Consider the following 13779-nt stretch of genomic DNA (forward strand, 5'->3'; position numbering starts at 1 on the left):
TTATTACTTATTAAACACTAGATTCAGTATCACTAAGGTTGGAAGAGACCTCAAAGATCATCAAGTCCAACCTGTCACCACAGACCTCATGACTAGAGTAGGGAGGACACTACTGCCCACCGCAGGCTTGAACTCATGACCTTCCCATGAAGGGTCTTATGCACTACCAACTGAGCCACTTTTTACTCAGTTATTTGGAGTTATTTCCCCCAGGTACTTTACAGTTCCCTGTGATGGGTTACGCCCATCCTGGAAGCAGAGGGGGGAAGGCTTGTGAGAGCACTGCTCTCCCTGCAGGGGGTTTTCCCCCTGGGGAAACTGAGTTAGTCTGTTCCACTCCCCCTCCCTGTCCAGCAAGCCTATAAAAAGGAGGACACTGCAGCCATTAGCTCTCTTGGCCCCTGCCTTTGCTTGGATGAGGACTGCTGCTGGCTCCCTGCTTCTCTGCCACGTGGTCAGGCCTGATCCTTCTCCCTGCTACATCCACACCTCTTCAAAGAGACTGGTTTTGTATTCTTATTCTTTTTTATCCATCCTTGTTCCTTACCCATGTGAACCCTACCTCTCTACTTCCAAGCCGACTCCAAATTATTTCTTGGTGGATTTGCTCCTTCCCTTTCTTTTTCCTCTCTGTTGGGAAAGAGGAGGAGGGAGTGGGGGAGGGATTCTCAGCCTTGCCCCCATCTGAGCTCTTAAGTCCCAATTAAGGCTCAAACCACCACACTCCCTTACACCGACTTGTGTAGACTTAAGGTCCTGTAAGGCATCAAATGTTTTGCTTCTTCTTGTTCAAATCTCACAAAGGTCATCAATAAAAAAAGGAATCACTGTGGTTGCAAAAGACCTCCACGATCAACATGACCAAAACCATTTTGGTCTGACAATTTGCAGTAGCTGCTTTTGCACTGGAACCAGGAAAGACAAATTCTTCTGTGACACAACAGGTGCCAAATCAACTAGGAAGTTAAGAAGATGGGCTGAAACAGGGCCTGAAACTGTGCCAGGGGAGGTTTAGGTTGGATACTAGGAAAACTTTCCTTGCTGCCAGAGAGGTCAGGCCTTGGAACAGGCTGCCCAGGGAGGTGGTGGAGTCACTATCCCTGGAGGTGTTACTGGTTGGACTCCATGATCTTAGAGGTTTGTTCCAACAAAAACAATTCTGTGATACCAAGAAGAATGAAAAGCTGCAGCTCTGTTGAAATTAATTTCCCAAATCCATCATCCATGAGAAAGTTTCACAAAGTGCTAATTAACTCTGGGTGCCCACTTAGGCAGCAAGCAGTGGTGAACAGAGCCAGCTCCAGTTACCTCTGTGGCTTTTCTTGGGCCACTATACAACTGTGATAGCTGACAAGATTTCTCTCCTCTAGGGAGCAAAATTTGGGAACAAATTCACTTTGGGGAGGAATGGCCCAGTGCTGAGATACAATTCAGCTAAAGCTCGAGTTGCAGAGTCTCTAAAACTATCCCTAACTGTATCTTGAGCAGGGAAAATAAATCTATGGATGTACACAAGACAGACAAATCATGGAGATAAGTGTCACATATAAATCTACAGAGGCTACATAACTGCTGCATCCGAGATCCATGATGAATCTTCTGTGGAGGACAGAGCTGCTGAGCTACATCAAGGGGACCTCAGTAAGAGTGCTGCAGTTCAGGTCAGACATGCACTGAAGTGACTGTCCTCATTGTCCCTGCTTTACAGTACACTGTTCTGAACTGCAGAGAGGTCTGGGAGAACAGAAACTGCCTTCCTGGAGGAAGAGATCATGAAAATCAGAAGTGATGTGGCTGTTGCAGTTTCTGAGGGCCAGCCACTGACCAGGCAAGAGCCAGTCTGCACAAAACCTCCTGTAAATGTGAAGCAGATGTCAGGTCCCCAGAACTAACTTTTCCAGCCTCCAACAAACACTAAAAATCCCCCAGTTTGCACAGGAGCAGCCCCTGTGCCAAGGCAGGGCCCTGTCCAAGTCTGCTCTCTCCCCTGGGGCTGGTCTTCCTCAACCAGGAGAGAGCATTGAGGTTGCTCAAACCAACTTTCATTTGCTTCACTACAAAGATGAAAGATAATGTCTTAAAAAGAACACCTCACAAGCACACTTGGAGAAGTACAGGATGGAGTTTTCCTCAATAAAACAGAAAGGCCAGAAGTACTGCCCTTTCCTTAACTGCATAAGCAATGGGACAAGTGCCAGTGAGCAAACGGTGAAAGAGCTAACTCTGGCTTTATATTAAGTTCTCAGACTGATTCCAAGCACCAGTAGCTGCAGCAAAGCTTGACCTGAAGCCTTACCATGTTTTGAAGACAACAGTTCTGCTTTCAGCTGGGTTTCTCTGAGAAGCAAGGCTCACATAATCACACAGTGTCACTGCCCTTTTGTCCTTCCCCCAAACTCCTTTGATAGCAGTACCAAAGCTATTAAGATGTAAATCACTTAAGGAATGCAGGCACCCAGACAGAGGAGAGCAATTCCCAAACATCCCTTCAAGGGGACATGCTGCAGGTTGCACTTCATGTTCATTAAGCACACAGAAGGGCTATCCAAGAGACAGTACCCAAGGGTACCAGAGCTTGACTGAGACACAAAGCCACAGGAACACTGGGCCTCACCCATAGGGCTACTAAGTGCTAGACTTCTAGGCTCAGAAGCATTTCTTCAGTTCATCTACCAAGATGACCTCTCCCTGAAAATGTTTTTAAGGAAAGCATACTGAAGAGGATAAAAAGACAAATACTTGATGCACTGGTAACTTCATACCATAAGTATTCTCCTCTGCCACAGAGTAAGGAGGCTCTTAGTGTCATGAGTTGCTTTTATCACAGAACCACAGGAACAGTTCTTCCAGAAAGGACCTTTCAGATCATTGAGTTCAACCATCATCTAACTCTACCAAGCCCATTGCTAAACAGTGCCCCTCAGCACCACAGCTCTGAGTCTTTTAAACACCTCCAGAGACAGGAATTCAAACACCTCCCTGGGAAACCTGTACCAGTGTTTGGGAACCCTTTCAGGGAAGAAGTTTCTTCTCATGTCCAACCTAAACCTGGCCAAGTGCAACTTGAGGCCATTTCTTCTCATCCTGTCACTTGTTACTAGTGAGAAGAGACTCACATCTACCTTGCTCCAACCTCCTTTCAAGGAGTTGTAGAGAGCAATGATGTCTCCCCACAGCCTCCTCTTCTCCAGACTAAACAACCCCAGGTCCTTCAGCTGCTCCTCACCAGCCCTGTTCTCCAGGCCCTTCATTAGCTTCATTGCCCTTCTCTGGACATGCTCCAGAAAAGGTCCTTCTTGAAGTGAGAGGCTCAAAACTCACCCACAATACTAAAGGCATGAGTAGTCATAAAAGCTGGCACTGCCAGCTACTACATTAAATACTGAGCTTCTCCCACTGTAAATAATTTTAACTTTCCTTGCAAGTGTGGCAAGCAGCATTTAGCTCCAGGAGCACCTCTGCAGTCACCTTCTAACCCTGTAAGCCAGAGCACAACAGCACCAGCCAGAGACAGGCACTGCTGCAACCTTAGTTTCGTATTTCAGCTGCAAGACCTCTAGAGGGCAGTGAATAAAAGAAAATAAAGCACTGGAAATAGCAAGAAATGTTCACTACAGATTTAAAAACTGGGATCTTGGCTAATTGCTTCCTTGTACTGAAAAGCTTCCAGGAAATTCAGTGGTTTAATGGGTTTACTGCAATGGGATTTTTCCAAGCTGAAATCCTGTGCTCTCTGCCAGATTGCCCTGACAGACTTGGGCAGCAATGTCCTTTCCCTAGGACTTCTTGCAAACAGAAATCATTCCCTTTCTCCTGACCTAAAATAAGCAGCACCCCATTTGACTTCAGTGGTGGGCAAGGAAAGTTTCATTCCCTCCCCTTATGGAATGTCATGTCCCAGTGTTATCAGGTGACACAATCAGAGGAAACAGCCTGAAGTTGTGCCAGGGCAGGTTTAGGTTGGAAACTTGAAAAAATTTCTTTCCTGCAAGAGTGGTCAAGGATTGGAACAGGCTGCCCAGGGAGGTGGTGGAGTCACCATCCCTGGAGGTGTTCAAGAAATGTGTGGCCATGGCACTTTGGGACATGGTTTAATGGCTATGGTGGGTTTAGGTTGGACTTGATGATCTTGGAGGTCTCTTCCAACTGTAATAATTCTGTGATTCTAAGGGGGGAAAAAGCAGGGAAAAATCATAGAATGATAGAACTGATGCAGCCTCACCAGGGCAGAGCAGAGAGAGAGGACAACCTCTCTCAACCTACTAAGCATACCTCTTCTACTACACCCCAGCAAGCATTTGGAACTTGCAATTTTAGAATTGTATTGTTTAGGAATGACAACTTAAGCATCTAAGCTGAGCTGTAATACATCAGTACCTTGACAAGTAGTTTCCTGATAGAAGTATCAGTGATAAAGCCAAAATTCCTACAGACTAAACATCATCATTCAGAATATGCAAAAAAATTACAAAATAAAGAAGAATAAGGAGTATAAACTAAATCTGAGGAGCACAAGAGAAATTAAATACCTCATGTACCTATGTAGCCTAATTCACAGATTGAATCAGGTTGGAAGGGACCCTCAGAGATCATCTTGTCCAATGCCTTGGCAGTCAGCAGGGACACCTCCAACTAGAACAGGCTTCCCAGGGCCACATCAAGTCCAATCTTTAATTTCTCCAGGGAGGGGGCCTCAGCCACGTCCCTGGGCAGCCTGTTCCAGTATCTCACTATCTCATTGTAAAGAGCTTCTTCCTTATGTCCAGCCTAAATCTACCCTGTGTCCTGGTTTGAGACCAGACAACTGCCCATGGCAGGGGCGTTGGAACTAGATGATCCTTGTGGTCCCTTCCAACCCTGACTGATACTATGATACTAGAACTGCTGAGTTGAGTAAAGCTTCCTGTTTAGCCAATAGACAACAGTTTGACATAAAGATTCAACTCAATATCAAAGCAACCAGCAACTACAGTAGGAAGCAGCCTCTTAGGGGATTGCGCTTTGGTTTTCATGCCTTTTACAAGATGCAGAATCAGGCAAACTGCTAATACCTTCATCATACATTTACCCATGACATGTGCAATGAGCTCATGACCTGTGGGATACCTAAAATCCAGGATAACACTGAAAGGAGGCACAGCAGACAAAAGCATTAGGCACAGTGTGCTCTGTCTTATCTTACATAACAGGGTTATCAACCCACACCGCACCAGCCCTTATGATCTATAACTCAGACATGCTGGAGGAGCTCTTTAGGGCTTTGTAAACCTTGCACCATTCTGAAATTGGCCATGAAAGTACTGCAGGCTGAGCTGTCCACACTGAACTTCATGATGGGCTGCACAACGGATCTGCAAATGCATCTAAAGTCACCAGGAGCTGAGAGCTCAACAAAAGAATGCTGGCAAATATGTGTGCCAAAATGTGCTCTGAAGGCACTAACACACTCAAAGGTCCATGGCCTGCAGGCACTGCGAACAGTGAGGTACTCAGCCTCCCCAGTGATCCACTGCTCTTGCTGTGCCCTAACACCTGTTCAGTGCAACAAACACGACCCCTCAAACCACCCCCTCCCCAGAAAATCCCACCAACAACCAACCAAATGGAAAAAAACAACAGAGAAAGCCAAAGAAGTCAGCAAAGCATTATAGTTCTTTCCAGATTCCTGGGTGATTCACAGCCTTCATCAATTGTCACTGCTCCCAAGGAGTCAGACACTGACACTTCACTTGGATCTACTACATTTCTTTAACCTTGTTTGGGAATGTTTAGCCTTCTGCCTCTGCAATCTTCTCATCCCTTTTCCATCCGTGTTTCCTGTTGTATCAATTCCCTCACATTTACAAGGCCTAGAGAGCTAAGAGTTGCTTGAGCAATTTACATTAATGAAGATACACACTCACATGGACTTCTGAGCCTGCTTCATACTCCAGCAGAGCTTCCTGCAGTGCCACAGAGCATTGCCTAGAGGAATGAAAGATTGGGAGAACGTTAGTCATTAACAGCTTGCACTAAAACACAGACATCTCCTAGATAGGTGTCCACACATCACAGCGTTGTGGGGACAGCAGCATACTGTACTATTGATGGAAACCAAAGGTACCCCTTCTCTCTTGGGAGAAATTCACTTTAGGCAACAGTGCACAACCTATGGACTTCTGCTTTTTGCTGAAGGAAATGGTAAGGTAGAGAAAGGAAGTGAGGAGAAGCCTGAACATTGAATCCAGTTCTGGGCTCCCCAGTTTAAGAGAGACTGGAAGCTACTGGAGAGAGTCCAGTGAAGGCTACAAAGATGCCGAGGGAACTGAAGCATCTCCATGAGAAGGAAAGGCTAAGATCCCTGGGGCTGTTTATCCCATAGAAGAGCAGCCTGAGAGGGGATCTGATTAACACTCAGCAAGAGCTAAAGGACCTGTGGGGCTCTTATCAGCAGAAGGGGCACAAACTGGAACCCAGGAGGTTCCCTCTGAACATGAGGAGATAATTCTTTGTTGTGAGGGTGCTGGAGACCTGGAGCAGGCTGTCCAGAGAGGTTATGGAATCTCCTGTGGAGAGATTCCAAAGCTACCTGGACATCGTGATCCTGGGCAACCTGCTGTGGGTGACCCTGCTTTAGCAGGGTCTGGACTGGATGGTACCCAGAGGTTCTGTCCACCATGCTGGGATTCTGTGAAGTAAAAGGTGAAAATAAAGTAGAGGTGCAAACAAGACTGAACAGTAATATATCACAGTTCAAAAATTGAGGTAAATAAGGAGCAAGAGGAAGAAGCAGATATGTTGCAAGGCTTTGGAGTAGCAGCTTTGGATGAAGATGGCCCTGGGCAAATCATAAATACAGTCACATCTTCATCAGTCAGGGAAGATGCCTACAGCTGCATCCAGCTGCAGAAAGATGGCACACATAGCTAGGAAGAGTACCCTGTGTTCATCCAGGATGACAGCAGTGCTAGCTCAGAAGCCTTTAGGAGTGGTATTTTCATTCTTTTAAGCTTAAGCAGGATCTACTGCAGCCTTCACCACAGCTGGATTGTAGGTCCATTTGGCAGGAGGTTGCTTCTCTTCTACTGTTCAGCCTTTACACTGATTTGTCAGTTGCACACAAACACTCCTCCAAAAGATTAAATCCAAGTCCATCACAGAATCACAGAATCATCAAGGTTGGAAGAGACCTCAAAGATCATCAAGTCCAACCTGTCACCACAGACCTCATGACTACACCATGGCACAAAGTGCCACATCCAATCCCCTGTTGAACACCTCCAGGGATGGGGACTCCACCACCTCCCTGGGCAGCACATTCCAATGGCTAATGACTCTCTCTGTGAAGAACTTTCTCCTCACCTCCAGCCTAAACTTCCCCTGGCACAGCTTGACACTGTGTCCTCTTGTTCTGGTGCTGGTTGAGAGAAGAGATCAACTCCCTCCTGGCTACAACCACCCTTCAGGTAGTTGTAGACAGCAATAAGGTCTCCCCTGAGCCTCCTCTTCTCCAGGCTAAGCAACCCCAGCTCCCTCAGCCTCTCCTCACAGGGCTGTTCTCAAGGCCTCTCCCCAGCCTCGTTGCCCTTCTCTGGAAACGTTCAAGAGTCTTGACTGAGGGGCCCAGAACTGGACACAGGACTCAAGGTGTGGCCTAACCAGTGCAGAGTACAGGGACACAATGACTTCCCTGTTCCTGCTGGCCACACTATTCTTGATGAAGGCCAGGATGCCACAACCCCATGAAGACTTCAGGCTTGGGGCAGAGCAGCTGGAAATTGCCCGGAAGAGATAGACCTGAGGGTGTTGGTTGGTGCTGGTTGAAGATGACCCAGTGTGTGCCCAGGTGGCCAAGAAGGCCACCAGCATCCTGGTCTGTGTGGCCAGCAGGGCCAGTGCAGGAATCATTGCCCTGTATTGGGGTGCTTCACATTACCTGCTTGTAACTGAATCACAGAATCATAGAATTACAGAATGGACTGGTTTGGAAGAGACCTCCAGAGACCATCCAGCCCACAGCATTGCAATAAGCAGGAACATCCCCAACCATATTAGGTTGCTCAGAGCCCCATCATGCCCAATCCTGAATGTCTCCAGGGACAGATTCTCCACCACCTCCCTGGGCAACCTGTTCCAGTGTTCCACCACCCTCAACAGTAGCTCCTTGATTTTTAAGCTCCTCAACAACCTATGAACAGCACTTCCCAGAAGGGTCCATGAAGCACAGCAGTCCCTCTGTGACAGCAGCAGCCCCTAAGGAGCAAAGCTATCCATCCCATGGGATAGCTGGCCAAAACTCCTGCTTCCTCTCCTTCTACCACCCTTTTCCCCTGCTTTCTCTTCCAACATCATCCTCAGCAGTTCCTCATTACTTATTTGACTTAAGGGTGGGATTTGTACTGAAGAGTGTCCCTTTCTTCCCCTTTTTTCTTTTCCCTTCTCTTGTTCTGCCCAAGCCCATCTCTGTATTTGGCATACACTGCTTTTAAAAGACACCTGCTCACACAAGTGCTACAAATGCAATTCACAGGCACTGCTACCATTAGCCCCACTTTGTGCTTTGAAAGGCTTCCTCTTCTTAACCTTGGAAGAAAAGTGAAGTAATTCAATCACTGCCTGACTCCTGACTCACCTCAGCTGATTCTGCACTGCTTTCAGACAGAAATGAATTTCCCACCTCTCCACAACTGGGGCCTGGACCAGCACAATGTCTTTAAGAAGCTGCCTGTACTGTGAAGTGTCTCTTCAGAGCTTTAACAGTGCTGAGGTGTATTTAAGTGTTAATTCTTAGTCTATTTCTCCTTAACTAGAAAACAGAGGGTAATTAAGAGAAAACATTATCATGAATCAACAGAAAGACAGAGAACAAACCTGGCACACAAATGGAGGTGTTTCACTATTTAAAACTCCAATAATTTAACTCTGCTGCATTCAGATTTCTGTGCTGATTCTGTCACTATATGTTAGATGCGTTCCTGAGCCAGAAACCACATGCACCAGAGAGCAAGTGAAGAAGAGAACTGTAAGTAGTCAAAGGTGCAGGTACAGCATGGGCATGGATTTGCTCAACACTGAACAGAAAGATCAGGGAGGCTGCACAGGATCATGGCTAGATCTTGTCATGTAGTCCTGAAACCTGCCTGGAATACTGCCTGTGAGGAACAGGAAGACATCCTGGCTCGGCTCAGGACTGGTGTCTGTCTCCCTACACAGGTACTGCCTGGCCTGCATCAGAAATATTGTGGCCAGCAGGGGCAGAGAAGACATTGTGCCTCTGTACTCAGCACTGGTTAGGCCACACCTTGATTACTGGGTCCAGTTCTGGGCCTCTCAATTTAAGAAGGACATCAAGACTCTTGAACGTGTCCAGAGAAGGGCAACGAGGCTGGGGAGAGGCCTTGAGCACAGCCCTATGAGGAGAGGCTGAGGGAGCTGGGGTTGCTTAGCCTGGAGAAGAGGAGGCTCAGGGGAGACCTTATTGCTGTCTACAACTACCTGAAAGGTGGTTGTGACCAGGAGGGGGTTGGTCTCTTCTCCCAGGCAACGAGCACCAGAACAAGAGGACACAGTGTCAAGCTGTGCCAGGGGAAGTTTAGGCTGGAGGTGAGGAGAAAGTTCTTCACTGAGAGAGTTGTTAGCCATTGGGATGTGCTGCCCAGGGAGGTGGTGTAGTCACCGTCCCTGGATGTGTTCAAGAGGGGACTGGACGTGGCACTTGGTGCCATGGTCTAGTAGTCATGAGGTCTTGGGTGACAGGTTGGACTTGGTGATCTTTGAGGTCTCTTCCAACCTTGTTGATTCTATGATTCTATGTAGGCAGGCAATAAGAATACGGAAGAACAAGAATACTGAGAGCTGTAGGATACAGAGCAAAGACTGCAAGAATAACTAAGATCATCACACTCACTAACATGTAGCTATACAGAGGAATAAAGCCACTGGGAAAAGCAGAACCAACCACATTTGTAACCTGGATAGAACAGAGCCTGCAAAAGAGATACAAACCACCAGTGATGGCCTTGGCTAGCAGAATGAGCAGGAGATCCCAGCCTGCCCACAGCACAGGATAAAATTGCAGTACTACTTCAGATGCAACTTGTAACATTTCTCTCCACACCAGTAAACAGAACAACCTTCTTGCTTTGTCCAAGCTGGGATTATTTACACAACCTTGGTTTCAGCTTCTGGCTGCATTCTGGTTTTGCCACATTTTTTAAACTTGAACACAGCTCAGCTGTTTCACCTGCATCCACAAGAGCAAGCAGCTTCTACTGACCTTCCCAAGCCTGGGAGACACAGCCATGCAGCTGGGCTTTCAGACCTTCCCAAGTAGCAGGACATTCACTTGGATCAACCAGGCTAAGAACAAGAAAGCCCAGCCCTGCAGCTGCAGTCTTCTAAATGACTCAATGAGACTGAGCAAAATTTACAGCTGCCAGCGAAAAAGGGAGCAAGACACAGAAGCTGTACTCACACTGGAACTGCAGTTAGCTCTGCTGGGGTGGTTCTACTCAATACATACCACACCTCTCAATGTATGGCAAACTAAGAACATTTAAATATGCAACAAAAAATTATTGTAAACTCTATTTTAAGAGAGTTAAGTCATTTTCCTGTTCAATAACTCCAAGCCCTCAATACAGGGAAGACATGGACAGAGGAGTGCCGCAAGAATGATCACAAGGTTGGAGCACCTCTGCTACAAGGATAGGCTGAGGGAGCTGGAGAAGAGAAGGCTCCAAGGAGACCTAATAGCAGCCTTCCAGTGCCTGAAGGGGGCTACAAGAGGGATGGAGAGAGACTGTTCACAAAGGCCTGCAGTGCAGGACAAGGGGCAATGGCTTCAGACTAGAGAAGAGCAGATTGAGATTGGATGTTAGGAACAAGTTCTGCACCATGAGGTTAGTGGAACACTGGAAAAGGTTGCACAGGGAGGTAGCTGAGGCTCCATCCCTGGAGATATTCAGGGTGAGGCTCAACAAGGCTCTGGGCAACTTGATCTAGTTGAGGATGTCCCTGCTGACTGCAGAGGGGTTTGGACTGGATGACCTTCGGAGGTCCCTAAAGGTCCTGCTGAAGCTGGTAGCAGGGAAGCAAGGGACAATCAGGAAGACAGCATAAAGGCAAGAAGCCACTAGAAGGCTTAAGATGGTGACAGCAGCATTACTGGATCAAAAAAAACCCAACTTAGAAACCAACAATTTATATCCTAGAGAGGCTGACATGTGAGACAGCTTTATGCCAATGAGGTTTGATCCTCTTTAACGGAGTAGCGATGCTGCCTTCCTTGATCCCAAGTGTGCAATCAAAAATGACAATTGGTGTGGATCCATTATATCTGTTCAGACAAAATTAGGATTGGATGGAAAAGTAAAATTTTCCAGTTACTCTTGGTCAGCTTCAACATCAAGGTTGTCTTTACCTATTGTACTGCTTAAAGTGTGTTTTGTTCATGTTTTGCTTTGGTCCTGTTAGCCTGGTAAAATTCAAAAGCTCCTAAGAAACCCTAAAGGAAAAAGGATAGAGGGAAATCACACAATTGTAGGGGATGGATGGGACCTCTGCAGATCATCCAGTCCAACCCCGCTGCCAGAGCAGGTTCACCTAGATCAGGTTGCCCAGGATCAAATCCAGATGGGTTTTGAAAGTCTCCAGAGAAGGAGACTCCACAGCCTCTCTGGCCAGCCTGTTCCAGGGCTGTAAAGTAAAGTTGTTTTTCCTTCAGTTCAAGTGAAACTTCCTATTTTCTAGTTTGGGTCCATTACCCCTTGTCCTAACACTGGGAAACACTGAAAAGAGCCCAGCTCCATCCTCACAGTTTCTACTCGTTAGATATTTATGCACCAGGGAAAGATCTCCTCCATCATGGCTCAGGCTGTTGGCATGATGAGAACCATACCTCCTCCTCCATATTCTGATCCTTCAATGCTCTTGCCCCAGAACCACAGAATAATAGAAACATTAAGGCTAGAAAAGACCTCAAAGATCACTAAGTCCAACTGTTGACCTAATACCACCATGCCAACTAAACCATGACCCAAAGTGCCACGTCAATGTTTCTGGAACACCTCCAGGGATGGGGACTTTCCCACCTCCCTGGGCAGCCTGTTCCAGTGCATGACCACTCTTACAGGGAAGAAATTTTTCCTTATTTCCAACCTGAACCTTCCCTGGCACAGCTTGAGGCCACTTCCTCTTGTCCTTGTTGACTGAGATGCTAAACTAAGGACATGCATATTCAGTTTATGTTGGAGTCGTGGCTACGATGTGCTTCTTCAGGAAAAGCAGAAAAAAAAGGAGATGAGAGATTGGAGATTTTTTCTTCTTGCATAATTTTCTAAGGGAACTTATTTCTTTTTACAGCTAATTGCCTAGCTGGGGGCTGGTTCCAATCCTGGAGGAAGAAATGCAATGCAGCTTTAACAAGTTCTTTCCAACAGTAAGCAGTAGCACATTTCAAGCAGGTGGTTTAAGTCCTTTCACATCAATGCTTCCCATTGCTAATCACAATTTAGAGTGTGAAAATATTCTTACAATGATTGGGTGCAGATGGCTTAGGAAGTGCTCCGATATTATGAGTAGATAGTTCAAAGACAACTAGATTGATTGCTTTCATAGATCAGAGCAGGTTTTGACCTCTGAATCTGGGTTTGTAGAACAGAGTTACTCCTTGGGTGGACATCATGTGACTCTTAGAAACATCAAGGTCTTTTAGATTAATTTTATATGACTAATACTTGGTATCTGATGGGTCTGTAACCTCATAGTACAGCTGCAATGTTCTGATTCACAATCATGAGCAGGACCTGATCTCTGTTATCACATGGACCTAACTCCCACCATTTGGTCAGTACAGAATCATGGCATCCCAGCACAGTGGGCTTGGAAGGGATCTCTGGAGATCATCCAACCCAACCCTCCTGTTAAAGCATGGTCACCCACAGAAGCTTGCCCAGAATCACAATGTCCAGATAGGTTTCGCCTGGGCAGCCTGCCCCAGGGCTCCAGCACCCTCACCTTCAGATGGAGCCTCCTGAGCTCCAGTTTGTGCCCTTTGTCCTGTCACTGACAAGAGCCTGGTCTCATCCTCTTGTCCCCTGCTCTTTAGCACTTGCTGAGCATTGATCAGATCCCCTCTCAGGGTGTTCTTCTCTAGGCTAAAAAGCCCCAGGTTTCTCAGCCTTTCCTTGTCACAGAGGTTGCTCCAGTTCCCTCAACATCTTCACAGCCTCCACTGGACTCTCTGCAGCAATTCCCTGTCTCTCTTGAACTGGGAAGCCACAACGCACCCATCCATCTCACATCCTTCACAAACTAATTCCTAGTAAATCACTCACTCTTAACATCCATTCCTCATTTTCCTCCTGAATATTCAGCATCCTCTGCCTCCTTGCAGCTAGAGCAGAGCCATCCAGGCAACACTCATAAGCCTGGGAGGCCAATGGGAGAGCAAAATGAGCTCCTCTTTCTGAGCTGCTCTCAGCTTCAGACATTTATAGCCCTGCTTCTGTTCAGCCATGTGTCTTGAGCACTTGGCTCCAGGCTGATGGGGATGCCCTTGGCTGTAAGGCTGGCAGCAAACCTCTGTGCCTACTACACCACCAACACGCAAAGGGAAAGCTTTTGAGGAATTTCTCTATGGCTGGTAGCTGCATTATTATCACTTCATTTTACTTCTAAATTTCAAAATACAGAACTACATTAATCCTACTTCAGCAAGTGATAACTTTATCTCCTGGTCAGTCTGTCAGTATATCTTTAAAAACATTTAGGCCATTCAGTTGTGTGTATTTGCATATT

The 13779-nt window shown here is 46.7% G+C and overlaps 1 protein-coding gene across 1 annotated transcript in view; it reads right to left on the reverse strand.

Annotated features, from left to right (window-relative positions):
* PCDH15 (protocadherin related 15) overlaps window positions 1–13779 on the reverse strand; it is a 995294-nt gene that overhangs the window by 552672 nt on the left and 428843 nt on the right. Inside the window, exon 5 of the mRNA XM_054174769.1 lies at window positions 5904–5964. The gene's annotated coding sequence lies outside the window, so the exon portion shown is untranslated. The remainder of the gene's footprint in view (window positions 1–5903; window positions 5965–13779) is intronic.

The sequence above is a fragment of the Dryobates pubescens genome, chromosome 30 (assembly GCF_014839835.1).
Source record: "Dryobates pubescens isolate bDryPub1 chromosome 30, bDryPub1.pri, whole genome shotgun sequence".
Classification (NCBI taxonomy): Eukaryota; Metazoa; Chordata; class Aves; order Piciformes; family Picidae; genus Dryobates; species Dryobates pubescens.